The 27,548-nt window shown below is 40.9% G+C and overlaps 1 long non-coding RNA gene across 1 annotated transcript; it reads left to right on the top strand.

Moving 5' to 3' along the window:
• Window positions 1-993: 993 nt before the first annotated feature.
• On the top strand, window positions 994-27,344 carry LOC116440819. The gene is made up of 2 exons (XR_004238775.1): window positions 994-1,084; window positions 24,622-27,344. It is a non-coding gene; the product is annotated as an uncharacterized LOC116440819 (long non-coding RNA).
• The last annotated feature ends 204 nt before the right edge of the window (window positions 27,345-27,548 follow it).

The following is a 27,548-nucleotide window of genomic DNA, read 5'->3' as shown; positions in this document are numbered from 1 at the left end:
CCTAAAACTCCTGATCCAAACACTCCTTAAAAGTCTTTCCTTCTTTTTTCTTTACCTCACTTGTAATTATTCCCTCACACAGCTTTTCTGCGTTGTACAGATGAGTTCCAGTTTTTGTAGCCAGTTCTTATTCCTCACATTTTTCTTTCAGAAGTGTTCTTTTAAGATATCCGTAAAGTTTTAAAGGTTTAAAGGCCAAACTTGAGAGGAAGATCTGGTAAGGGTGTAAGGGACTTTTCTATTCTTTTCTTTACCCCAATTTTTTCTTCTTAAAATATTTTTTCCATTTGCAGCTTCTCTCCATGAATAGCAGTCAAAAGCCCTGGGACCTGTTCATCCAGTCACCCCTATTCTTACACATTTAGGGTGAAATAGAATGCACTCCAGATACCATCAGCTCCTGCTGTTGGGTAAAAGTCTGACTAATGTTATTTTGATAAAAACCAAAATCCCTTCCCCCCAAGGGATTCTGCATTCATTTTATGCTTTTAAATTGAACAGAAAGGACCCATCATTTCATTCAGCATCTCCTCCTTCTAGCTGGTCTTTGGAAGGCTGGGAAAGGTGGGGTGTACTGTTGCAGCACCCCTCTTTTTGCATTACCAATTCCCTGTGTCTCTCTTCCTCCCCAGGCGCAGAGAGGAACACAGGCAAACAGTCTATCTGCAAGCTGGTTACCACTGCGAGCAACTACAGCTTTTTGTTTAACTGTATAATTGCTCTCTCGGTGGGTTGTGGGTTTTCTTTTCCTCATCTCCATTTGTTTTTCTTAATAGCTAAGACCAGTACATTTAAATGGTCCTTTTCCTTTTTTTTTTTTTTTTTTAATTTTTCTTTATTTTTAACAAGCATACTGGATGTAACAAGATATGCAGCTAAAAAAATTGATCATATTAAAACTAATTAAAAACTGAAAAGTTTCTGTGCATTCCAAGCACTGGGGGTGGGAGGGGGCGGGGAGGCCTTTGGTCTGAGCACTGGCGTTTCCTGAGCGCAAGCAAATGCCTGACACATGGACTTTGCCGAATTCCAACATGTAGCAAAACAGTGCCTGCATATTTGGCAGGAATCACCACCAGTTCAGGTCAGTGTCTGTTTCAGCAAAAGACGAAGCCCTGCATGTTAACAGAGGAAAATAATTCAGAGGAAAAGGGGAGGAACAACATGTGACATTTTGTAAGAGCAGCACTTGCGTTACCCAAGGCGCACCACTCTCTGTAAACACTTCCTCCGGTGCCAGTGCCTTAGGACGCATTTTTTTCAGATTGGGGTGGGGGAAGGCAGCAGGAGGGGTGAGGGGGAGGTCAGGGCTTTCAAGCTGTTGGGATATGAATGAGCTAGAGTTTTTTCCCCTTTTTTTTTCAAACTTCTTCTTTTTACATATTGAGCGTGATAAGTGTTTTAAGGAGACACCAGTGAATCTGTGGCTGAAAAGATGGGCAAGAAGTGCTCCAGGACACCAAACCCCAAACCAGTGGGAGCGTGGAGAAGAGAAAAGGCAAGGCTGCAGGGAAGGGGGTGCAAGTGATGGGGCTCTGCAGTGCAATCTCACAACACCAGGTTTAGGGGAGGCCAGCTCCTGGGTGGGTGACCCTCTGAAGCCCCAGCACCTCACCTTGTTTCCACCTTGCTGCTCCATAAGCCTATGCCATGAATCTCAGTCACTGGCCCCCGATGTTGGGGTGGGACAACCCCTGTCCACTTAGGGGCATAGTCTGACTTCCCCAGTATGACTCCCCCAATTAATTTAGACACAAACTCGTCTTTTAACCCCTTTCCCAGTAAAAGCAAGAGTAGGTAATTAAGATTTAAAATACTGGGGCATTTTGGTCATTGTCTTCTTACTTCTTTCTTGAATTTCGGCACCTTAAGCTGCCTTTGTTGTTGAGGAACTTGCTATTTCTTCAGAGATGGGGCTGGATCACTTGTTATTGTAACACTTCTTGGTGATAAAGTTCAGTCTAAAAATTAAGCAGCTGCAATGTTGCAGCACAAATTAGTTTAATATAAGCAGTCAGGAGCAGCTGTTTGGCTCGGGACTCCGCTCTGCCGGTGGGGGAAGGGCGCTGTGATGCTGACAGTGTTTTTTTCTCTACATAAACATTTTCGGCTGTTGCAGCTTTTGTGCCGATCATGTGACAGTGTCCCTAGGCAGATAATTTATTTCTGTAGCTTTCATGAGCAATCATTAACCTTCAGACACTGAGCTTGCTTTCTGCTTTGTGGCATTTGTTATTTTTTTTTTGTATCCTAACTAGTTTAATTCACAGAGTGTCAGGAGAAAATTACAACCAATTTATAATAGACTGTAATGCATAATACTTATGTTTCTATTAAAACAGACCTTGCTTACAAGACCATTCTTACGGCTTAGCTTGTGTTCATGGATCAGAATAATTATTTTCAGTGATGTAAGTGCAGCTGTCATCATGATACTCCCATAGTGTCTTATTCTGAATGCAAAGCCCTTCAGAGTCCTGATTTGGGACCACCCTTTTGAATTCCCCCTTTGCTGGAGACACTGTGAAGTTTATTGAGATGCAACAGGCTTGGGAGAAAGGGCATAGCATTTATTCTGGTGATTGCTATTCTCCCACCATGACTGGCTGCTGAACAGGTATTGACCGCCATAGAAAGTGGGGCTAGGGGAGAGGCAAGGCATTACTGATAACAATTACAGCTCGAATCTGTGCTAACTTAGTCTGGGGTTTCAGAGCAGACTCAGACGACAGGGCTGGATCACAAAGCAGTTGTGACTGTTAGAAAAAGACTTCATTTTCATTCCTGCCCATTTTGTTACAGTAAGGGAAACAATAAATTAGGTGACTTTGTCAAGGTCACTGAAGAAATAAATGTCAGGATAGGAATTTCCCTTTCCCTGATCCTTTTCCCCAAGTCCTGTGCTTTTGTCTAGGGAAGATGACAAAAGAGTGAAAAATACAGAGTCTTGGGCAAAAGAACTAAAAAGTAAGCAATAAAAAAAGTGGGAGGTGAGTGGGGGCGGGGAAGAGAAATCATAAAAAGAGCTGAAAGCCAGGGTGACTGCTGACTTACTGTGAATATCATTTTCCTTCAGATCTGAATGTGATTTTTGCTTTTGTTCACCACTTCCCTGCCTTATCTTAATTCCTTTTTCTAGCTGGTCATTCACTAGTACTGGCAAGTTCATCTTTTTTGTACCAGAGAGCAAGGTATTATGTCTGTATACACCTCTGAATAGGTGTAATCTAGATATGCGTATTCCTTAGTTTATTTTTTATAGCTTGTACCATAGTGGAATCAGACATTTGTGATAGAAGTGCTCCCCACATAATGTTGCAGATACGATGGACAAGACAGACACAGGGTGGAAGGGGACAGAGATGGAGCAATAAAAAGATATTTCCAATGCCCCAAGGAAAAAAAGGGACTTTATTGTAATCTGGTCAATAGAAGAGCAGTACCATCCAGATAGTTCAACTATTGCTTTATTTCCTTAGGACTCAAATGAAACTTTGTCCATCCTATGATTGCCCATTAATTTAAGAAAAAGGCATGTAACTGGAAGAAGACCAAAATATATGCTTAATCTGAGATGTGACAGTAGTACATGCTGTATCATCTTGTAAAACATACAAATGGGTGGATGGATTTTTGCTGTCAATGTCGAGAAAAATATTGCTTCCTCATTAGTTAAAAATGATGTCTGAAATTGGTGCTTTACTGATGCTAGGTTTCTGTGTGGAAAGATGAATGAATGAGTAGCTCACTGTTTGAAACCTCCATCTTTCAAAATGTTTAATGAAAATGAAGGCACAACATATGGTAAATGTGGACTGAAATCAGGGATGAAAAAGCAGAAGCCTGGGATGCCCACTGAAGGGCAAACAGGACTACGGAGGTGCTTGGTGTTGTGTTACATAGAGAAGTGGGTTACATTTCTGGATGTATTAGAGTGATTTAGGAGTTATCATCCCATTGACTTTTGACTAGAGTCAGGATGTAACCGCCTAAGTCAATTCTGAAAATGGGAATTAGATTTCTAAGTAATTTTAAGGTGCTTTTGAAATTTTTAGCTCTAATCCCAGGTTGATTAATTTGTAACAAGGTGATTCATTCGTATCTTTCTTGTCTTCAGAAGCCTGAATGACACATTAGAGATGCACTCTAAAAGCACAGGTAATAGTCAGAGTGCTACCTCAGCGACTTTAAAAGACAATTGATTAATTTGAATTCATGCTTTTATTCACACTTTTAGAGGATTCTGAAATTAGTAATAGCACTTTGGAGCTGCTTGGTTTGAACCGTCGCTTCCATGCCCTTGCCTTCATAAAGGTTTTCCTATTTTTTTCTTTCTTTTTCCTGAAAAGTGTCCCTATCCCTCCCCATTGCTAACAGCAGTGCAGCCCCTCTGGTCACATCAGAAGCAGGAGTTCTAAGATAGTAGCTGATTTGCTGCATGAAATGGCTGAGTAGCCTTAGACAAAACAGTGTCCAGGAACCTGCTGTGAACTTGTCTCTACTAGTTTGCACTGGGAACTACAGGTACTTTTGCTGGAGCTTTTGCTGGAGCCCTATAGTGAGCAATGTTGGGAGGAAGGGCTGGTCAGATAGTTAGTAAGACAAGACTTTCTTACAGTATATTCAAGGCACCTAACCTGCTAGTTTGTCCAAAAATAAAATAAAATAAAATAAAATAAAATAAAATAAAATTAAATAAAACTGATCTCTTTGGTATTTCACCAGATTTTGTCAGAATCTTGCTAAGAACATACTGTAGTGTTTTATGAACTTAATTTTTTTTTTTTGTTATTACTGTCTTAATCTACTGTTGAAAAGCTGAAACTATAGTAGTACTGGTATAGAATTGGTCAAGATATTATATAACTCTATATATACTGCTGCCTTATGTCAGCAACATTATTGCAAAGGTCAATTTGCATTGCTCCTGTAAGCCTCTGTGTTTTAGGGTGTAACTGATGAGACAAAATCCTTTCTGGAGTGAAAGGAAGACTGCCAAGCCTATCTGTGGGACTTCTCGAAAACATTAGTGCTTACCAGAAGCAAATCTAAATATTTGACTTGACTGTACTTTCAGAATCTAAGGATCTGATGATCACAACAACTTCACTTTCACCCCTGGTACAACTGCAACCAAACACACATCTCAAATTAATTTAGGAGGCAATGGCTGGTATTTACTGTTTGGAGTAAGGAAACATGGGTTTGCTTGCATGTCTTCAAGGAGAAAAGCAGAGTAGAGGGACTGAGTGCAATATAAGTTTGATTTATGGACTAATATCCCCAAATTTTGACTGTGGAAATTATTTTGTGGAATGATTTGTTTCATGCAGTTTCAAAATCTCCTGAGAGCTAGGAGGTCGCCTAAGTTTTCTCTGCTGCAGGCTGGAGAGAATCATGGTCCCAGGGAGCCCTCCCGCATTTCCCAGTGTCAGCAGTCTCAACCACTACACATCTTTTGATGTAAGGATTCCGAAAAGTCCAAAGGAATACTGGGAACATCTGAGTACCAGGGAAAACATGCCTCTAAGAGTATACTCTAAAGCTCCCTACTCTCAGTCACACAAGAGTAAGAGAAAGGTAAAGCTTCATCACAGTCTGAGCTGCAGCATCTGGACTTTTTTTTTTCCTAGTCCCTTGTCTGGAAAAAGTGCTGGACATCATTTGGTCCTTGAGGAATGGAGCACTTTACATTGAGAGCAACCCTTGCAGGCACTTCTGGCTCACACTGTTGTTTAAGACATCAAGCACTAAGTTAATGAGTGACAGAGCTTTCCTTGTCTGTGGCCCAGAACTGTAGAGGGTATATCTAGAAGACCTAAATGCTACTGTGAATTTTACCACCATCAGTTCCCTGAACTTGCTTTTTTAAAAATAAACTGATAAAACATGAATGTATTATATAATACTTAAATATATTCTAAAACAGATCCCAGACTGTGCACCATGCTTTCAGGAGAGAATGATAAAGCAGATTGATTTGTGCAGTAATAGACAGAGCTAGGAAATGGTGACAAACACAGGGTGAGAATGTGTATGGAGGATCGTAAACCTGCTCTTTGAGCACTTGAACTGGTAAGTTTCTTTCCCTTGTATTTTTCATTGCTTAAAGAGGGAAAAAACAACAAACACCATCAAAAGGCAAAACCAGAAGACAAAGCCTAACTCAAAACCCTGCAGAGGAAATGAAACCACAAGAACATTTTTCACACTAGCTAGTTTTGAGGATCTGCCATATACACAGCAAGCCCAAGAAATTCACAGGTGCACTGTATCATTCTCCAGAATGCATTGGGCTTTTTCTCTCTTGAAATACCCTTGTGTTTTAATGTAGTGTTAACCATTTCTTTATATTCACTTTGATTTTTTACCACCTGTAACCCATGCATTCATTTCACTGCCATGCAGCTGACTAGACCCAGAGGCTTCTTTCGTCCCAGAATGTGTATAATGTAGGCAAAGTTGAGCAGAATGAATTTATTTTCACAAGAACAAGGGACAGTCCTTATTTTCACAAGGACTTGTAATTTACAAATCAGTGTTTCATTTGTATGAACTGCAAAACATAAAAGAAGGGAGGAGTTAGCCAGAAACAGGAAGCAAGGATCTAGAAAAGTATTTTGACAGTTATCCCCCCCTGAAAGTTAGCAACCCAGAAAAAACAATGGCTTGCTAACCAGGAGCATTGCAGAAGGCTCTGGGGAGACCTCATTGCAGCCTTCCAGTACCTAAAGGTGGCTTGTAAAATAGAGGGAGAATGACTTTTTACAGAGGCAGGTAGAGACAGGAAAAGGGGGAACAGATTTAAACTAAAAGAGGAGAAATTCAGATTAGTTTTTAGGAAGAAATTCTTCACTCAGAGGATAGGGAGGTACTGGAACAGGTTGCCCAGGGAAGCAGTGGGTGCCCCATCCCTTCAAGTGTTCAAGGCCAGGTTGGATGGGGCTGTGAACAACCCGGTCGAGTGGAAGGTGTCCCTGCCCATGGCAGGGGATTGGAACTAGATGGTCTTTAAGGTTCCTTCCTACCCAAACCATTCTATGATTCTATGACTGGATCTTCTGCATAAATTTTAGTTTCTCTTTAGGGTACCTGGCCACAGGTTTAGGAGTCTGGCTACAGGCATGAATATTTTGTCCTATTTTTTAATTTTTCCTCTGGAGAATGGTTGTCAGCTTGAAAGAAGTTGACGTGGCAAGACCAATATCCTTTTATGGAGAATGTGTTTCAAAGACAAGGATAAATCTCTCAGAGAAACAGCAGGAAACATAATTTCATTAGCTCAATTTAAAGTTAACATTAAGCTTCTGAAATGTGTTTATTCATTTGTTTGCTGGCAGTTTGTTTGCACATTCTCCCTGCTCAACAGTGGCTGGAAAACTTGTATGTTTATTCATGTGTTGTCCTCACTGTTTCCTGAGGTAAAAGAAAAATATTTTTCAATAAAGCTTTCATTTTCTTTCCACGTGATTGAATGTTAAAGGAGTTAGATACCTGAGAATGGGTGAAAATAAAGAGGGGCAACATGCATAGTATGAGTTAACAATTTTATTTAAGTGCCTACACAGTTTTCTCTTGCTTCACTGTCTACTTCACATCATCATTGATAATATTTAATTGGCTCTTCTACAAATGCCTTCTCCCAGAGAGAGTGAAATATCCAAAATATAGATAAATGGAGAAAAATCCTCAAAATTTCCCAATTAGGGAAAGTTTCATAGGGAGGTATAAATAGAGCATAATTGAGACTTAAGTGGTACATACCCTGTTGTGACCTTTTGCAGAGAACACATTCACCCCTAGCTAACTATTTGAGCAAAGATATGCCTGGTACTGGTCCTGTAGTAAATAAAAGACATTCCTTCCCTTTAAATGTGAACTACTATGTGATTTGCAGCTCCAGCATGTCAGTTCAGTTTTCTTGGAGGGGAAGAATCTGGTGTCTGTAAGCTGCTTTTTAAGTGCTTAAGTGGATTTGAGAAGCGGGCAGCCATATACTTGGGGAAAAAAAAGGTATCCCTGAAGAAAAAAATCGATTTTCAGATTTCCCATTCAGAATTTAAAGGCAATTCTCTTCGTGTGCTCAGTATGTAGTAAAAATAGGACCTATTACAGCCAGTTGCTACTCTTGAGTTTACATCCAGTTTCTTCTCCGGACCTCAGATTTAGCCCAGTATCTGCCTTGGTAAAGAAATATGTATGTGAAATGAAATGATGGAACATGATGTAATACAGAAATAGTCCAACCAAGTACAACTAGAAATAAGGGGATGAAAGTGAACAAAGAAAAATCCATGCTGATAATGAGGAAAAATTTCATAGCAGTGAGGTCTGTTAGTCTGCTGAATGGTCTCCCAAGGGAACGAGTTGAACCCTCATTGCTTTAGTTGTTTTTAAAATGAACAAAACAGTCAAAATCCTTGCAAGGAGATACTCTTAATTAACAAGAAGACAGGAAAAATGACCTAATGGGTCTTTTTTTTCCATCTCCACTGTTCATGACTATTATTGTAGGCAAAACCAGGTTTGGCAATAAAATTATGGATTTCCAATTTTCACTGCAATTTTGCAGCAGTCTTATTCCATAATAATAGCGGTACTTTCCCACTTTTCATTTCTCTCTATAAACTTTTGTGTCACTTTTCCTTCAAAGAGGGCTATTTTGTGGCCCTCTGACTAAAAACAGCTGTCAGGTAGCCTAATTTACTTTAAATAATACTGCTTGTAAGTATAAGATAAATATTTGGACCTTGTGCCTCCTAATTTTCATCAAGAACTCTTCAGTCAGACCTAAAGTCCAGGGTAGCAGTACTGGGAAAAATGTCACTGCCTGTATCTATGGGTCACCCTATGAAATAAGGGGCTGCATATACAGCCAGATGTTGGGCTTTTGTTGATTTCCACAAACATAAATTATGAAGGCATGATATGCAGCACATATCTGTGATCAGTAGTTAGGGCTCCTTATATGATTTCAGCACTTTTCTTCTTTCCATCGAAACCGGTCTTTGACCTGGAGTGTTTTCACACTAGCAAGAGGTCCAGGCAAAGGTGATTCCTGCTCCTCTGTCCAGGCATCTCCAGTACCCATCAATGCCCTTGTTCCCAGAAACCCCACATAGTCTTGTATGGTGAACTGGCTCAAACAACTGGCAACTCAGCAAAAATAAAAGGTAAGAAATAGTGCAAGGAGAGTAGCAATTGCACATGGTCCTCTACGGGCTTGCTTTTCAGCAGCTGTTTTTTTTCAGATGATAGTGACACAAATTTCAGTGGTTAATACTGATGTCAAAACTGAAGTAAGGCCGCAATGAGTCAGGTCCTGCTTCTTTGAAATGCTATGCAAATATCTGCCTGTTGCTCTTCCCAGCAGCCAGCAAGCTCTGCAACCTTATTGCTGCTTTATCAGAAGACTGATTGATGGAAAGTGAAATGCAGGAAGATCTGATTGTTATGTTGCAGTCATACAGCAAGGATGGGCAAAGGGCATCAAAGTCCATATTTCATAATCAGCCCAAGGTAAACCTGTGAGTAGTATGACCAAGATGACCAGAGTATAAAATAGAGAGAGACATGGTGCTAATGTATATTTATTAGTGATTTACTGAGATGAACGTTCATCCCAAGAGTTAATCCAGGAATATCCAAACCACTGTAATTATCCCTGCACAAAGGCTCTCTATTATTTGCCTGTTAAGTAACAAAGCCTTTTCATTACCTGGCACTGACATAACTTTAGCTGCAGTGGTAGGTAGGCAGTGAACTAGCTTCCCCTGTTTGTGGGGGATGGGATGTCATGGGATGAAGCCCTCCCCCGTCCCTGCGAGCTCTAGCAGGATACAAACGGGATGGCCAAACTCTTCTTTGAATAAAAATGGCTATCATTGCTAGTATGCCAAGTTTTGTGTACCACAAACAGCTGAAATCTTATGAACTGTACAAAAAGAACAAAGGAGCAAATTCCTGCCACACACAAAAATGAAAACGTAGAAGCACTGCCCACAGGAAAGTAACTGTATTAAAATTGGGAAAGGATCCAAAATCTGTAGTAGCTCTCTAATCTGCAACACAAGAGCAAGGATTTTCATTATGTTTTGCATTCCACATGCGCCTTTGCTTAGGAGCTCTTATGCAATTGTTGATGCAGTAAAACCATTGTGTTCATAATGATTTCAAAGATGTGGATGCTTCCAGGGTTTGACCTATTTTACCACTCATGCATTATACACTGGGTAAAACTACTCTCATAAGGCAGAGTCATTAGTACTTAAAATGTATCTGTCTACTGCTGTCCCTTTTCTCTGCAAGGCTGCTGATTTTTTTACAATTCTAAATCAATTATTCTTTATTAAATAATTTATGTTTACATGCATCAATGGAAACTGCCCGTGCACATTTTAAGGCAGAGCTCAGTGTATAAAAATAAATTAAGGCAGAAATCAGTGTATAAACTGTTACTAGCCCATAGCAAATACTTCTGTTAGGGGTTCTTTAACCGAAGTCTAAATAGTCCTTTTCAATTTGCGGTATTTTTTACTTTGGAGATAAAAACCCACATACCTGTGGTCATCAGCTCCAGACCAACAATACAACTCAGGTTTTTGCAGGCTCAGATTGAGCAAAATTCCTAATCCCATGTTTTGCTTTCAGTGGGATGAAGTCTTCCCTAGTTAAGCATGTTTGAGACCTATTAATGTCCACAGGTCTCAAACTTTGCTCTGCAAAGTGAGGTGCAAACAACTTCTTGAACATCAGTTTAATGCTTCAGGATTTTTCCATGTGCCAGACTGCAGAATTTGTGTGCTGTAATCATCATTGCAAGGACAAACCTTCCTGTTTCTTTTTGAAAAAAGAATTGATATCTGATCACCAAGCAGTGGAGTTCATGGCTTATTTTCTTTAGATCCCCTGAGCCATCCTGTCTGGTACTGCCAGCATGCTTGAACTATGAAGACAGCACTGATTTCTCCAGTCTCTATCATGGATTGCCACAGTAAGAACAGGCCCGGGACAAATGTATTCTCCCACTGCTGAAGTGCTACCACAGGTAAGGCATACAGCTTGTATGGGAGATGATCTCCAGAGGTCCCTTCCAACCCTAACAATTCTGTGATTCTGTGAGATGATGACTAGGCTCAGACCAAAATTTTGTTTGCAGCGGTGGGGGAAGCTGGTGGATACCACCCTTCCCCCCTCCCTCCTCCACAGGGATCTTGTTTTCTGTGGGTCAGTCTTCCCCTTTCTCCACAAAAACTGGATTAATCTCTCTGAAGCAGCTGCACAACAAAAGCTTAAATGTCTGCCCAGAAAATCTTTCCTCTGTACCAGCTGCACTAGTGATACTAGGGCAGAGATCTTCCCTTTACCTGCTGGGCAGAGAGAGGCTCGTCACCATCATGTCACTCCTTTGGACTTGTCTGACATTTTTGAAACCGTTGTGAGGGAGATGCCAATGCACTGCTGAAGATGACCCATCTGCTGGTTACTTTGGCACTAGCACAGAGACCAGAGCTGCTCCCAGGGGTGAATTCAGGGCAGGACCAAGGGTTTTCCCACTTCCCAATTGTAGTTTTACACCTCGGCTCTGGGCTGAGGTGGATGTTGTTTCTCTGAATCTGGGTTCATGAGTGCTTTGGGGCTGAAGTGTGGTCTCTAATGAGAAGTTAAATGAAACCTTTGCTGTTTCTGTGACCTCCAAAAATAGGAGCAAAGTGAAAACAGAGGCAAGAGTCAATCAGCCAGTGATTACATTAAAGAAAATGGTTCTCTGCGGAAAGCATGAAAGAGAAAACAGACTGGGTGCTGGGATTGAAGTAAGGAAAACAAGACTTGTGGGGTTTTGAGGTCTTTTACTTTACTTTTAATCCTTTCATAGTGTATTTTAAATTCATAAATAATGGAATAAAAAAGACACCAACAAAACTCAGCTAAATGATCTTGAGCCCTCAAGCCTCAATCAAAAAATAAACACTATAATGCTTTTAAAAGGAATTAGTAATGCACAATTATAGTATTCCATGTTTAAAAATAAAGCTGTTGAATAAATGAACAATACCATGGCTGAAAAGTATTTCAGCTGAAGAGTGAAATCCCTGCAGAGAGTGATCTGTGAGATTCTGCAGGAAATCTGCATTACAATACACCATTTCCATTTCCAGGGAGGGACTCACAGAAGGACACATGGAGGAGAAAAAAGAAATGAAAAAGCCCCAGTCCTTTATGCCTAGGTTGTAGGGGGCCTTGGCCCATCATTCTCATGCTAAACAGTTACTTCTTCTACAGGTACCCAACTTAAATGGGAATATTTTTTGAAAGAATAGTGAATGTGAAAAAGGCTAACAGAATTGGTTCTTAGGTTAAAGAAAGCTGTCTCCATAGCTCACTTAGATACAGCAGACATGAGTTTACTTTTCTGTCTTCCTGAAAATTAAGTAAGGAGTGTGTCTGAAGCACTGGGCTACTCTGCTGCTCTTTGTCTTCTGCCCCCCATTCCAACTAGTCCATCTCTTGTTACTAATTAAATATCTTTGCAGTGGAGGAAAGGTTTCAAGCTAGATCATTAGCCCACTAGTCAACCAGCTTATGAGGAATGTGAGATGCCAGGGTCCTAAGGCTGTTCCAGGGACAATCACAATCTGGTGTTGCTCTTCTCCAGTACAGGGGACTACCAATAGCGTCCTTTAGGCTTGGGTCTTCTGTCTAATTTAGCAGCTTGGGAAATGGCCATGCAGGGACTTGGATACACAAAGTATTATGTCCTGGCTGACTGCCCCATCTGAGGGCTAGGGTGCAATGGGCTAGCCTCACTTGTGTGTGGAAAAATTTACACAAGGCTAGTTTCCTTTTGCTGTAGAGTGGGAAAATTTGTGAAATCTTGGTTAAATTTGTGGGGTAGGAAAAAGGGAAAGCCAGCAAGTGGAAGAAAAAAGAAATAAAATTCCTGGCTTCTAGTCCCCGGGTTACTAAGGCAGCCATAGTAGAGTGTGACTGGGTCACTGGCATTAGCATGTTCACATGGTTACTTTGGTGGAGAGCAGCAGTAAACACACAGTGCTGTCTGCACCATGCCTAGCAGGCAGAGAAAGCGTTTTGGCAGATGGAAAGAATGGCCCCATCAGCTGCCTAAATCTGTTTGTTGCAGGCTGTACTATAACTAATACATTGGGCTGCTACCCTCTTTGTGGCAGATGAAGACAGTCTTGAAGACAAGTAGATGCCATGTGTCTGTCTCCTTAGCATTTCATTACACACAGAGTGTCTTCTGCTTGGGCATATATTGAAAGGAAGAGAAACCACAAAGCAATCAGCATCTGATTATTTCTGCTAATCAGAAGTTTGTGGTGATTCCAAAGAGACCCAAAATTTGCCCCTGACCTCTACTCCTGGAAAGCATTGACTGTCATCTTTTGCTTATAATTTATTGTGGCTCTGCATTATACTAAAATATAATCTAATTAGGGATAGAATAATTTGAAATTTCTGCATTTGTACAGACACAAATACCTGCCTTCATACATAGATTTAGCCACATTTAATGTATGTGCATTATGTCTATGGATTTGTGTATTTATGTTTACGTGAGTGTGTGTATGAAGGCAAACATTTCAAATACGTGTGTATGTGAGGAGGCAGTTTTAAAAGCATACCTTACATGGTATAAAATATACTGCTACATAAATCACAGGAAGAATTCCATCTCTAAATTAAAGTACACTCCAGAAAGAGCAATTATTGCTTCTAAAATATTTCTGTTAAATTCATGAGACACCATACAATTTTATTCATGTTATCATCTACGGTTGCCTGAAAGTGTAAAAAAAAACCTTAGCCACTAGCAGGGAAATGTGCAAAATACTGTCAAAGGAGTGGCAAAGGTCGTTTCTATTGCCTGCCTTTTTATGTGTTCCATTTTTGTCTTTTTTTTTTTCTCATTGCAGTTTGTTTGTGTACATTGCAAAACTTTAATGGAAGAAAATATGAGGGGGCAAAATAAATATAAAGAAACAGACTGCTGTTCAACAGTGCTGAGCTGGTATTTCCATGAATGATGTTAGACTCGTGTTTAGAATAGAAATTCAGAAAGTCCACAAACAGAAGGTTGCAGCAATGCTTTTCTCCTTTTCTCCTTTTCTCCTTTTCCCTACCTTTTACAATTGACACATTTTAAAATTAACATGTATTTCTGTGTAGTTTGATAAATGTGTTATCATTAAACACAGCAGTACTGATTCTGTGAAGCACAGAAAGAAGAGGCCATGGAACAGCTGGACCATTTTCTTTGGCCATTTCAGATGGCCCATTGCTCTGTGCATGGGATTTTGTTTGTGCAGGTTCTAATTCCAAACTCACTTGCTTAACCCCTGCAGCAATACTGACTGATTAGGGTTTAACACAGCAATAACAACATTTCCATATGCAGGTGCCTGACATCAGGCATGAAAGCTTCATTTCAGATCCCTAAGAAAAGGTACCATTTTCCAGAGATGGCAGCAAGCATTTGCAGTTTTTGTTGAATTCAGTTGTATCAGGTTGTCCTTCATCTCTCTGAGAAGGAGAAGCCCTTAACTCTGGGTAATCAGTTGAAATAATATCTTGATCCTCTCAGCAAAGTGTCTTAAATTCAGACGAGCTTTTCTTGTTCAGAACCAGGCATAGCAAAGTGTATAAATAAATGCTGAGGTAAAAGGCAAGACTGAATATAATCAGATACTTAAGTGCTTTGCAGTATAAGGGCACATCTTAAGTATTTGCTTGAGTCAGTCCCTAATTGTCTGTTATGCCTGCCTTAAAATGAGATTTACAAGTGTTCTGGCAAGGTTTAAACACGGTGTAGTTTCATTTCTATAACTACTTCTTTACTTTTTTTGCTAAAAATTTGCTTTCTCCCTTCTTACTGTAACACTCCTTCAAGCGCTAAAGAAAACTCCGTGTGAAGTATGAGCACAGTCCTTGAATCAACAATTTATTCTTTGAGATAAGGAAAAACATTATAATTAAAATGTGATGGATAAGCTGACCTCTGTAAAAAACCTAAACCGTTCCTGTTTCCACTTAACAGTAGGTGATGGTGCAGGATTTTCACCCCTCACAAGAGTCTGCATAGTTGCAAACCTACAAAAGTGAAAAATGGTGTAGAAACAGTGATATTACAGATAGAGGCTGCACCTCCTGTGCAGATGCAGAAATGACACCAAGCAGAGTTTGTGTGAAAACCAGGCAAGTGTTTCTCCAGAGGTCACTGCAGAAGTGGGGTGAAATGGTAGCTGAAACAAGGGTGTTACTGGACAGTGCTTGAGTGCCAGGCAGTCTCAGCTGTACCACCAGGACCACAGCACAGAGAGGTAACAAGGTGTTGTATGCAAATATTTCCGTCAAGAAGGTAGAAATTCCTGAAATCTCCATGTGTTGAATAATCTTAGGAAAGTTCCAGCATAATTTGTCACATCGGAAACTTTAAACTTACAGAGTTTTTAGATGTTTAGACTAACTGGACACTAGGACCTCTAGGCCCCTTTTACAGGCAAGAACAAAACACTGACACTCCAAGCCAGTAATATAAATTGCTTGTCTAGTAACAACAGTGTATTTCAAGCATTTTCGTATTTATTTCACTTACAGAGAAGCTTAGATCTGGGCAGAGAACCTATTCCCAGCCCTTTGAAACTATTTATGGTTGCAATTGTTTTTCCTGTTGGAACAAACCCAACATACTTTTAATTTTTTTCATGGAGAGAAAGCACATCACTGAACTGTTAAGAGCCTGCTCATAGTGAGTTAAATCAGGTACCCTACAGAACTCAGTATGGATTATTTGGGCTGGAATTTGTGTGTTTGAGTTCTGGACAATCCATGTATGGACTGGTGGAACTGATGTATTCTGTCTCCAGTGTTTTTATGATTAAAAAGACAGGGAGAAAATTATACCTCTGAAAATCACTGTTTGCAAATAATGTCCCAAAATGAGTTGAATCCCTGTAGTGGAGACTACCACATACCACTCAAACTGTTTTGTCTACCCAAATTTCTGGCTTAACTGCCCACCTGCCTAGCCAGCAAATGTGACAGGCACATTTCATCACTGATGTAGAATTAAGGTATCAGAAACTCCACATTTGATTTTACCTGGTCCTGGACTGAGCGCAACTCTGATTTCTGACATGAACAAAGTCCCAGATTCCTTAAATTAGCATTGGCTTCTGACTCAGACACTCCTACCTTCTCCCTGACCTGCAAACACTAGCCTAGGCCAGCCAACTCCCCTTCCTACCAATATACCTATAAGCATACATCTAAAAAAAAAAAAAAAAATAATTTCTCTGTTTGCCCCCCAGTAAAATAGTTTTGTCAGTCTGCATTTCTCAGGCCTTTATGAAAGGGACTTTCTTTTAACTGTGACTTGTGCAAGCAACTACATGCATAATTTCTGTTCGATGAACGGTAAAAACAATGCTAAAATTAAAACATTCTTTTTGTCAGCATATGTAGCTGGAATGCTGAAGGCTGTTCTAGTAGGGAGAGATCTTGCACACATTTATTTATCTGGTTAAACTTTGTGGCTCATTTTTAAAGCCAGCAACTTCTCAACCCCAAGCAGCAGAGCACAAGTAAAGGCAGATGGTCTTATGAAGCAGAAAGACTGACTATAAAAAGCTCAGCCTTCCAATAATGTTGCTGCCTCCCAGTTTTTTTATACAAATCTCTCCATTTTGCCTTCCAGAGCCTCACAATTAAAATTCTATTCTGCCTGTCTAATCAAGACAGCAAATCTATTGAATTGCATAATGCTGGGGATAATCAAGGAAGGATGTGACATGAATCCATTTTTCTTTACAGGTAGAAAATGAAATATTTTCTCTCTTCCCCTGAAAACAGATGGGTGGCTGAGGAATTTTTATTTGGCCTATCTTCTCCCTCTTGTTCCTTTCTACCTTTGGCACCAGCCATTCACTGCTGAGTAGATCTGCTCATCAGGGACCACTGGCATGGGGGCAAAGAGGTTTAAGTGGTGACAGTGCCTTAGTGGTGTGGGACAGGCACTGCATGTGGCTCTAGATGCAAGCGGATTTAAGTGGCAGTGTTAATCTCCTCGCTGCCCACCCCTTTACTTTAAGGTTATTTTTCCAGTAGCCAGGAGAACTGAATAAAACGTGTATTTGCTCCCTAGTTGCTGTAGCTAAACCCTGTTTATTTATGTACTCTGAAATCCCTCTTGCACCTCCTGTAATTAATGTTTACATCCTTTAGGGCTGGTCTGGGCTCTTGAGAAGAAAACAGGGGCTTGCAGGATTTGATCCTGCAGTCTGTGGGTTCTCATACTTGGTTAAGTGACCAAATGTAACTCTGGAGCGAGGGCACGTCACTCCCTCTCAGCTGTTTGAAGAGGAGCTGTGTGAGCTGTGCAGTGACTGAAATTAGCACGTAGCTTCCTATCCACCAGTAAATCCCTGAGCATCACGGTGAACAGGCAGACTACTTTTGGTGTAAAGTCAGAGAGGGAATCAACCCAACTGAGCTGAATTGGTTTGTAACCCAATCACACTTAATTTGGTTACAGGAAAAACAAGACCCATGGAGTTTCAACCTTGTTCCTGTGCAACATCAGGAATCTGATTTGTGCCGATCTCATAATCGGGCGCAGACAACAAGGAAAACAAGTCCTTGCAGTGGTTTCTATACTGAGTCTAACAAACCACATCTGATAAGCTATATAATTTGCTACAGCAATTTGTGCCAAAAATAAAAGGCACAGTCCTACAGTGCAGCACGTTTCTGAGAAAAACAGAACCCCACCTCTTGCCTTTGCAGCATCTTTCTCTATCTTTTGCTCTCTCAGTGAGCCTGAGCAGATGCCTTCCATCCCGAATGACTGCCTCTGTGCTGCTGTGGAGTACCTTGCTTGCCCTGGTCCCCAAACTGATTTTCTCTCCTTTCTTCTCTGCAGGATGATCCAAGGTGATAGCACTAGTAGGATTAGGAAATGATGACAGTACCTTGATGACTTGAACAGAGAAGGTTTTTTTTTCTTGACTGTGTCCCTGACAATAGGGAAGGAAGCTGAAGATCTAAATCATCAAGTAATAAGCTACACAACTTTTTCTAAAAGAACCCAGGCTTTTTTTGTTGTTGTTGATTTGACAGTTATTCTAATCTTGCAAGAAATGTGTCTCTTTTTAGTTCAGTGACCAGAAAAGGAACTGGTTCTTCATGTGTATTTTACATATCAGGCCCCTAATGGAGAAAAAATTCCTATTTTTTGGGGGGGTTTGCTGTTTCTTTGGCCTGTTGCTTGCAGAGAGAGAGAGGGAAAGAAAAAAAAGCAAACAATACAAAGTTCTGAAGAATGCAAGCTGTCAGCTATGCTGTGAAATAACTTGGAGGTTAAATGTGAATCGCTGCAGTATGTTTTCTAATTTGGATTTTGCCAAGGTTACCTTAAAAACCTTAATGCTTTTTGCAGTGTTTACAGCAAAAACTGCAGATGTGCTTCTTGGTTATTAAAGGGAAAGCATATGAGAGGGAGGTGGACTAAGAGGAAAGGAGAATGAAAGGTCAATGATTTTAATTCTACCTCGCTGAATTCAAAGTTTGAAGGGATATACTTGCTTGAAAGGTCATGCTATGGAAGGTAAGCACCCTGAAAGTAGTGTGTTTGGGGTTGTACAGTGGAAATAAACAACAAGGTAACTTGCCGGGATGTTTGCGTGTCAAAGGTGACAAAAAAGCTGCCTTTCTTTTCAAAGCCTCTCAGCCCTCTGCAAACTCACTGGGATCAGGACTGGAGTTTAAAGGCAACACACTGGTGTTTGCTTTAACTCCTTAGACTCGATCCAGAAGCCAGAAAGATTTCACTCCTTACTGAAAGCAACTAAAGGAGAAAGCAGCAGGCTTCATATCAGAGCAGTACTTGAAACTTTCAATGTTTGTGAGTTCAGTGAGTTCACACTATGTTCCCTTAAATATGAAAATTCTAGAAAAACAAATGCTGGGCACGAAGATCTGAAATGCTGACTTCGATCAGGAAAATCCTTCTGATGATAATTTTGAGGCTAAATATATCATACTTTGGTTCTTTGCTTGCCCATAACCTGGCACAACAGATTCCAAATTTATGACTATTGCCTCTGAGCACTACTACAACAGAACAGTGGATACTGATAATGTTATTTATTCTTCAGTTAAAGTTACCTGGAAGAAGTGAGATCCTTCAAGTCAAGTATCAAGAAAGTTTTCCTTTAACAACCACCCCTCCTCTCTGCCCCCCGGCCAATTCTTGCATGGTTCATTAATAGATTTTAACTATATAGCAGTACTGGAAGGAAGGAAAGTTCTTACAGGCAAGGACGATGGAGGCGTACAGCTGAATAAGTGACTTATACAAGGTCATGCAGGAAACCTGATGCTGTGCCAAGAACAGAGTGTAAGTTCCTTGAGTTCTAGTTAAGCTCTTTGTCCATTTACCCATCCTCCTGCCTACTTGCCTAAGCCGAATAAACAGTGACAGCCACACACACACACACGTGCACCTATGTACATGTGCACACATTACAAGACAGTATTCCTGCAAACAAGCTCGAATGTTTGGAAGCAGCAGGCAGAGCGTGCTTGTGCACCTTTAGTTTAAGCAGCCCTGTCTGTACCCATTCTAATGCATGGTGCTTAAACAAACTCAACAGTTTAAAATTGCAGCCCTTTGAGCATATGGACAATGCAATCTTCGAAAGGATTTTCATCTGGCAACATCTTGGTGGAATACGGTTCATCCCAGAAATAAAGCACACGGGGTTTTAAGTTCCTTCCCCCAAGTGCATGGGAAACAAGGGCTTTTGAAGGAATCATCACGAGAGTATTTTAACCTGAGAAACAGCTGATTTAGCCCTTGCCTCATTGTCAGAAATCTTTACTTGAGGCTGAAAAGTACCACGAGCATTGTTAGCCTGAACCATTAAAGTCTGGCAGGCACAAGCAATGGTAAACAGGATTGTATAATGGTGTCAGCAGCTTTAGGAGTTAGCTGGTGCTACTCAGTCTATATTTAATCCTGCAGTGAGTCTGACTCTCTGATTAGGCTCTACTTCTGCATCCCAGAAAACAGCTGAAATATTGTCTCCTGCCTTAAATGAGAGGAGGATCAGGCTTTAAAGAAAGGGGCTCTTATTTTTTGCAAAGCTGTACTCAATGAGCATGTTTTGGAAATACATCAGCATGACCTTTCAGCAATGTGCCAAAAAATGGGAAAAAAAGGGAAAGACTTTGGGAACTGCCAACCAGGAAACATTGTTTTGTTTGTTTAAAAAAGAAAACCAGAAACCCGTCCAAGAATTTTTGTGTAAGTTAGAGGCTAAGTCACTCTCCTTTATAATCACTCATCTTTTTCTGGATACTGTATTTTCAGTGAGGGTAGATAAAATCTGGCAACATGCTCATTGGCTCTGTGTTTGGATTCAGTCCCCTTGACACTCATCTGCCTTCATAAACTTTCATCTCCTAAACTCAAAGCAAGTTCACCCAGGAAAGGAAAAAGAGGGAAGGGGGCTGGGGCGAGGGCTGGCGAACGGCACAATAAAAATCCGAATTGCAGCTTTTGCCATTTCTCAATGAAGAAAACATTAGCAATGGCCAAGAAGTGCAATAAAATGCCATAAATCACCCAGCTTTTATTTCCTGTATGGGAGCTCTACATAAAGATGAATTTCTGGCAATTTCTAGATACACACAGGTTTTGCAAGTTTGATTATTTCATCAGGTTGTGTTGCACTGAGTAATTCCATAACATGCTCAGAGAGTGAACTGAAGAGAGACTGAAAGGTGAAAAACTACATACACTACTTCTTCCCCCTGCTCCCTTCCCCCTGTGCTGGCTGTTTTGCAGCATAAGCCTTCCATGCATCATCAGCTCTCTACAAGCAATGGAAACCCCCTCCCTAGAAGTCAGAGGCCTTGCGCAAAGCCATAGGATTTGGCTATCCCAAATGCACTCTGGTGCATTTCTTATTCTCCTCCTCCCCCCTGTTTACATTCCAGCTCATTTCTCATTTTCCATGGGAAAGAAGGAGATACTAGCAGGTATAACAAGGGGCCCTTTAAATGTTTCCTGATTCCTGCTTGCTAATGGGACCCTGAAACTGTGTTTTACAAAGGTTCTCACATAATGTACTTTTGATAGCAGCATAACTTTTATTGAAGTTTTGTTAAAGTGGGGAAAAAAGTTAAAAATAAATTACAAATTCTTTTAATGCTAATTGCTAATGTAAAGTGGAATAATTGCCACTTTGTTAAATATAAGCAAGTGTGACACACCCAGTCTTCCAGTTTTACTTGAAGCTTGGTAATTTTTCTTAGTTGACTGTTCAAAGGGATACTGTCACTTGGTTTAGACCCCAATTTAATTCACTTTAAGGCTTATTTTAATTTCATAGGTAATTAGAGATACTTTTCTTCATGTTAAACATACCTGATCTCACAGAATGATAAAAAAATCCCCAAACAGCCAATGTTTAAATGGGACATATTAAAACACCTCCCCACATTTTATGCCCCTTCTAGCTTCACCAGTTAGCTAGGAAGCACCGAGCCAAATTCTGCCTCAGTGACACATATGCAGCTAGCCTCGCCCTGACTTTAATGAGTTTTGTGCCTACATCTAAGGGCAGAATTTGACCCATTTTTTCCCAGGGTGGTAAGGGGCTCAGATGCATCTTCCTTCTCCTATTTTGCTTTGCTGATGGATGAGTGCGGTGCACCAGCACAACAATCGTGGTATAGATCCTAAACATAAATGCGATGTTAATTTCAAGGTCTATTAGCAACACCACGAAAAAAATAAATGTTTGACAGGACAAAATCTGCAGGGGAAAAGAAAACATTATTCTCAAGCTTCAGGGAGGTTATTATTACAAACAATGGAGAATCGATAAATTATATTTAACACTATTAAAGGCAGTTGACAGTGTTCCTTTGAGTGAGCACATCGAGGTCCTGAACATCGTGTGACTGCTGCCCGAGTGCCCAGAGCTTGCTAACTCACCATCGGGTCACGTTGGGAACACTCTGCACAGCATTTGTGGAAGAGCTGCTGGAAGTGCACTGTGCTGAGCACACACACACACACACAGACACACACACAGACACACACACACACACATCAATAAACTGAAACACAGTCTCTTTTTTTTCCCCTGAGCTTGTTATGCTTAATTTCTGAGTTGGTGAAGTGGGCTGGTGCGCACTCTCAGGGTTGTTTTTTGTTTCATTTGAAAGCAAGTGGAAAGGCAAAAGCAAACAGGGTTTTGGCTACGAAAGGATGACCTTCCTTGTAAAGAATTTAAGTATTTTTAACTTCAGAGGGGAATGAGGCAGGAATGCTGTTTGTATCTGAACACTAACATGGTGAAGGGGAGTGGGGGGAGGGAAGTGGCATCTTCCTCCTATCACTTCGGTGTTTTCAAAGATCCCCATTTCCCAGAAGTACTTCTGTAGCAGGATAATATAATTATTAGCAGCTGTTAAAACAAACAACAAACAAAAACAAAAAGCACAGGCCAGGACTGGCATGTCTGCACATGCCTGAATGCTCTGACCGTTACACTGAGAACTCAAAAGAGGCCCCTTTCCCCACTCCACCGCTCGGATTCAGGCCTGGTGGAGCCGGAGCGTGGAACAGCAGGGCGAAAACTGCAGCCAGAGGCATTTATTTTCATCCATTCATGTTATGAATGCCGAACACTCCTCCATTTGATGAGTGGAGCATTGATTCTTTTGCTTCTCGAACATGCTCTCCCATAAACAAAGGGCAGAAGAGATGACTTATTTCAGATTTAGAGAAACACGGGGAACAAATGAAACAACAGAAGGAACAAATGCAAAAAACTGCCATGGTTCTAAAGAGGAATATGGGGAGAGGCGGAGAGACAGAGAGAGAAAGAGGTTAAATGATTGTTTGGTCTGGTGGCTTTAAAATCTGACAATTGGTAGGATTTCTGATCACATCTTTTGTTGTCATATGGCTCTTTCCAGGGATTGTGGGGGGTGGGATGCAAATCTTTCTCTCTTTCCCTTTTTAACAAGAGCCTTCAGGGCCTCAAATTCTGGCTAAAAGTTTATAAACGTGATCCTGGGAATCTGTAAAATCCAAAAGCAAATAAAAGCATTCCCATGCGAATTGTTTATTAAAATCACATGATTTTTAAGTAGCTCTCATGATTCCTTGGGCCAGTTTCACGATTCTGAATGATCAAGGCTGGTAGTATAAATTCTACCTGCTCCCTGGGACTACTTTTTCTGATTAGCTGGCTCTAGGCAGGTACTTGGTCTGCAAATTCCTGTTCGGATTCCTCCATTCATTTATTAACAAGGAAGAAGGATACAGGTAGAGTGTCAGCCCTATGAATATGAATGCCCTGCTTGACTGATCCGAGTGGCAGGCACCAAAAGCAGCGACTTACAGCAATTTAAAACGTGACTGCCTCCAACAGTGCGCACCCTCCCTCTCTCCCTCTCTCCCTCTCTCCCTCTCTCCCTCCTTCGAGGAGCCCATGCCCAGAACAGCGATCGGTGTGTTAGTGCAGAGCCGCCCTTTATTTAAGCTGCGGGCTGCAGTGGCTGAGGCACGGGCATATGTTTGGGTTGTGCTGCCGGAGCTCCAGGGGAAGGCAGGCAACATCTGGCCCAGGGGCAGGGCGGGCAGGAGGGTTTGAAACCGCTGTAGCAGAATGCACCGGCTCTCATCCCTCAGTCTGCAGCTAAAATGAAATGCAAAATGGCACATATCGCATGCATGTCCCCTTTGTCTGGGAGGGAGAGATTTCTCTCTTTAAAGGGGCAGTACGCAAAAGCAGCGAGGTTTCTGATGCTGCTAAGCTTGCTGGTATCTTTCCAGGCCGGATAATAATTGGCAAATGTCAAAGTCTTAAACAATATTTAGCGGTAATTAAAAATGTGACTAAACCCTGAAGGTTGGTATTAAATCCAGACAAATCCCTTTAATGTACTGGGCCAGACCTGCTCTAAGTATTTATGAAACTTTGCAGCTTGGACCCCTCTCCACTGATAATGACGGTCAGTCTTGTTATCATGGACCTCTTCCTTTGTCCTTCCCTTGCCTGCCAGGCAAAGAAGCTCTGCCGCTTACATTTTCTTCTTGACCCTCCTTGTCCTTTTCTCAAGTGCCTCTTATGTTGGTTAGATAAAAGGTAGCAGTGTTCTAAAACGCTGCCTCTGTAGTTTTGCTATGTAAAATGACATTCATTCTGAAGAGTGGTAAGAAAATAATGATCTCATTAGACGAGAGTTTAGCTGTGTAGTGGTTCCTCTCTGTAGTGGAGATTAAATAGCAGCTAACTACAAACAATAGTCATTTAAACAAAGAGCCAGCATCAAAGTTATTATCTCTCTTTCTGCCCCTCAAGAACATCATCAGAAATTGATCCTCTCACCACTGCACATTTTCATCAAAGGTCCTGAATTTTAAGCTTGAAACACTAATTGTTTTGTGCATGTCTGTGTGTGCTCATGTGTGTTCTAAACTGGTTCCTCAGGTTGGTGTTCTTAACTAATTATTGGTGACATTTCACTTTTTTGGTCATGAACTTCCTCAATTGTTGTTTTTTTTCCTTTCTTCCTCAGAAAGAAGGAATACAAATCCTGTCTCAAAAAAGAGAGTTGAGTGGCAGAAATAAAGGAAATAATAGTGCAAACAGCTTTCTCTCTTCTGCGTATGAGGAATGCTAGGAGCGTGTGGCCACTGCACATTTGGGAAATGGAATAGAAGAGATGGTTCAGAGTTGCAAATGCTTCCCAGGCTGTAATCAGAATAAGAGAAGGATGGGAATGGTGAACCTGGGATTTCCAGTTTCATGTTGCATCTAGGAGAATGTTAAAGTGGAATTGCAAGACAAGAAGCAAGGAAGCCTTGAAAATAAACAGCCACCCCTCTCTCCTCCGACCCAACACCCTCCACCTCCTCGGGTGGTACATAATTTGTTTCCTTTCTGAAATGAGAACCTACTTTCCTTGGTTGATGTCTGCTCACAGCAGAATATCCTCTCTTTACACTCATGCAGCTTTTGAGCTGTGGAAGTGGAGAAAAGCAAACCATACAGGAACATGTTGTTTGAAACTGGAGCTGTCTGGTTGCTGCTCGTGCTGTTGCAATTGCTGCCACGCAACTCCACTGAGGGGCCCCTGTTTCAGGGATGGCAACAAGTAAGGGAGTGGGGTATAGTGATGATTATGATGCTGGTTCATATATGCATACATGCAGCAAACCCCAAGTTGTTTGTTTTGTGGTTGACTCAAGATCAAGCATATATTCTACGTCATTTAGGAAAGAACAGCCTGTGAGAAACGCTCACTGTAGTGCATGAAAATGCTTCATTTTTTCAAACATCTTTGTTCAATGTGAAGAACCAGATTCATGAAGACCCTAAATACAGAGCTGTCACTGTTTTTTTTAAGGGCAGATGTAAGCAGTCACCTACGTTCTTCATGACCTCCAAATGCCAGTTATATCTCTAGGAAATCTGAAAGAAAAATGCCAGGCTTTTTTTTGAGATTTCCTGTGAAAAGTGAAAACTGAAGCAATAGTTTAGTTAAAGCCTCAGTCTAGTTTGGGTTGGTCTGATCTGAGCTGATTTCTTTTTTGGAACTATTCTCTTTGCCATGGAGAACATTGTAAAGTATGTATTTTTCTTTCCTTGAAAGTACACTTTTATTGAAAGAGACTTTTTTGTCTTTTAAATGAAAAACATTTTGACCAAGTCAGCTAGGGACATAAAAGTGCCCAAATACTAGCGAGTCTAAATTCCTGACCTCTGATCTGGAGAAGTTACTGAATGCATAATGTTGAAGAATAGCAAAAAGGGAAGAAATGTAATAAAAGATAATAGCAGTGACTTCTGCTACCCACATGCAATCGAGAAAGAAGTTATCTAAGGACATTGTAACACTCACAGAAGCAGCTAAAAAGAAAGCAGGAAGAAAGAGAAAACAAATTATGATTAAATGGCAAAGTTCAAAATGCTGCTTGAGGTAAGCAAGATCCCCTGGAAAAAGGAGAGAGAGAGCAGGAATGAAGCCAAAAGTAAAGACTGCAAGCTATGATAAGGAAAAAGAAGATGAAAATTCTGAAGAATGGCAATTACTTGGTAATAAGGGTTATTTAAATATGTGAGATACCGTAAGCCTGTCCGTCCACAAGATTTCAAGGATGTGAGGAAAGCAATTAAGGGGAACAGGGTTCTTCCAGAGAGTTTTGACAACTCCTTTGACTGCCAGCAGGGTAGATGGTACAGAGGAATTCAGTGAATTTGTGGAAGAGTCAAATTAATTTCACAGTGGTCTTGTGCAAGAGTGCACAAAAGCATTGCCTTGCACAGCAATGCCAGGCCGTCTGTGTGACCTACCTGCTGTTGTGGCTGGAAACACTTCTTCCAGAGCTGGTGACAACCTGCAGGATGAGGACTTGCGTGGATGGGCTGGATCTGTGGGAGCTGCCTCTGCTATTTCCGAAGGTTTTTTCTCATGCTGTTACAAGCCTCTGGGAGTTCAGCTCCGCTGCTTGCCCTGCCTCTCTGGGGAGCAAAGCAGTCAGGACAGCACTGGCTAATGAACAGAGCACAACAGCAGGAGGTCTTCCACCCAGGTTTATTCATTGTGGCCCCAGGTTTTACTTAGCAAAACTCCTTCACTCACAAAACAAGTTTAATGCTCTCTCTGATACAGTGTATGGCTACTGTACCTTGACTTTCAATTACATTAAATCCTATTATAATCACTTTCTTTATAACAAATCCTCTTTAACACCTGAAAAGCTCAGTTCCCATGGGTGCAGTGCTGTGTTCTTGAAATAAAAAACAGTGGAATTCTAATGGAAATGCATTAACTGGGAGAATACTTTGAAAATGTGCCTGGCATGAAAGGCCTTCAGCACGCAGCTTACATTCAAATAGCAGTGGAGAAAAAAAATTCCCAGAGCCAAGCACTTGTACACCAGCTGCCTTAAGATAGTGTCTGAATCACTGTGTTATCACACTAAAACATCTTGTATGGAAAATCATCACTATCCAAAGACAGGTCAAGTACAGGTTATCTAAGTACTATTATTATAGAACTGAATGTTTTCCATCAAAACAGGAGCAAGAATTTGAAGAGATTTACGGTGATGGCCAAGAGGCTCAGTGATATAGTTGATAAACCATGGAGCTTCTTTGCGACTTTTTTATTTGTTGTTGCTGCTTTTTTTTTCTGGCTGTCAGGAAGGCACCAAGAGTAGTATGCCATGTTCTGTTAACAATTCTTTTCATGGTTCTACACTTCCTGGAAAAATAAAAGATTTTGTGCATGATTCACATGATGTTTTTCTTATTTAAAAGTACCCTGCTGTTTTCTATTAAAATGAGAAATAATGACTCAGTTTCACTTCATTGGGGGAGATAGAGAGAGAGGGAAAGAATATTTCTAATACAGATGCAAAGCTGGTACCTCCATCCAAACAACTGGGTCTTTCTCAAAGCATATTAGATACAGCTTGAAAAGGAAATGCTCACTCAGGG

This window comes from Corvus moneduloides, chromosome 3, assembly GCF_009650955.1.
Source record: "Corvus moneduloides isolate bCorMon1 chromosome 3, bCorMon1.pri, whole genome shotgun sequence".
Taxonomy (NCBI): Eukaryota; Metazoa; Chordata; class Aves; order Passeriformes; family Corvidae; genus Corvus; species Corvus moneduloides.
The sequence above is the reverse complement of the archived record's forward strand: the minus strand, read 5'-3'. Positions and strand labels throughout refer to the sequence as shown.